The sequence below is a fragment of the Nestor notabilis genome, unplaced genomic scaffold, assembly GCF_000696875.1.
Source record: "Nestor notabilis isolate BGI_N333 unplaced genomic scaffold, ASM69687v1 scaffold28572, whole genome shotgun sequence".
Classification (NCBI taxonomy): Eukaryota; Metazoa; Chordata; class Aves; order Psittaciformes; family Psittacidae; genus Nestor; species Nestor notabilis.
Window position 1 is genome coordinate 522 of NW_009920105.1, and position 617 is coordinate 1,138.

The window sequence follows — 617 nt, forward strand, 5'->3', positions numbered from 1 at the left end:
AGTTATTGTTGCTGGCCTCGGTGTGCAGGGGGGTGTCAGGATGCATCGATGTGCTCCTGCACCCCCAGGCAGCCTGTCTGGGGAGGATGTGGGGTTTGAGCGCTTTGCTTTCTGCAGATGTAAATACTGATCCTGGCTGTAAGGGCAGAGATCAGAAGTTCCCCGCATTCGAAACAGGACTGGGCACTGTAGCAAAGCCATGAGTACCCAGTTAAACTCCAGGGATCAGCAGAGAGCACTTCCCTCTCTTATTTGGGTTTGTTGCCTAAAACAGAGCCAGCTCTGCTCACCCCAGGTGGGACTCGAACCCACAATCCCTGACTTAGAAGGCCAGTGCCTTATCCATTAGGCCACTGGGGCCCTGATAAAACATGAAAAATGTGTGATTTTGGTGTTTTTGAGGACCCCCCCCGCCCCCCCAGGAAGTGACCTGGTGGCAAATCCCACATTACCCACAGGACTGTCCTCTGCCCAAACAGCATCCCCTACTGAGCAACTCCTCAAACCCAAGAGTCTCATCTTGAGAGTTTTAGTGTTGCACCTCAAGGACCAGCATCCTCCTGGACTTTACAAGGTGGTTTGGTCTTTGAGCACCCACAGAGAGCAACCTGCCAAAT

At 52.8% G+C, this 617-nt stretch overlaps 1 non-coding gene across 1 annotated transcript; it reads right to left on the bottom strand.

Moving 5' to 3' along the window:
* Positions 1-287: 287 nt before the first annotated feature.
* Positions 288-360, bottom strand: TRNAR-UCU. Its single transcript has one exon. It is a non-coding gene; the product is annotated as a tRNA-Arg (tRNA).
* Between the last annotated feature and the right edge of the window lie 257 nt (positions 361-617).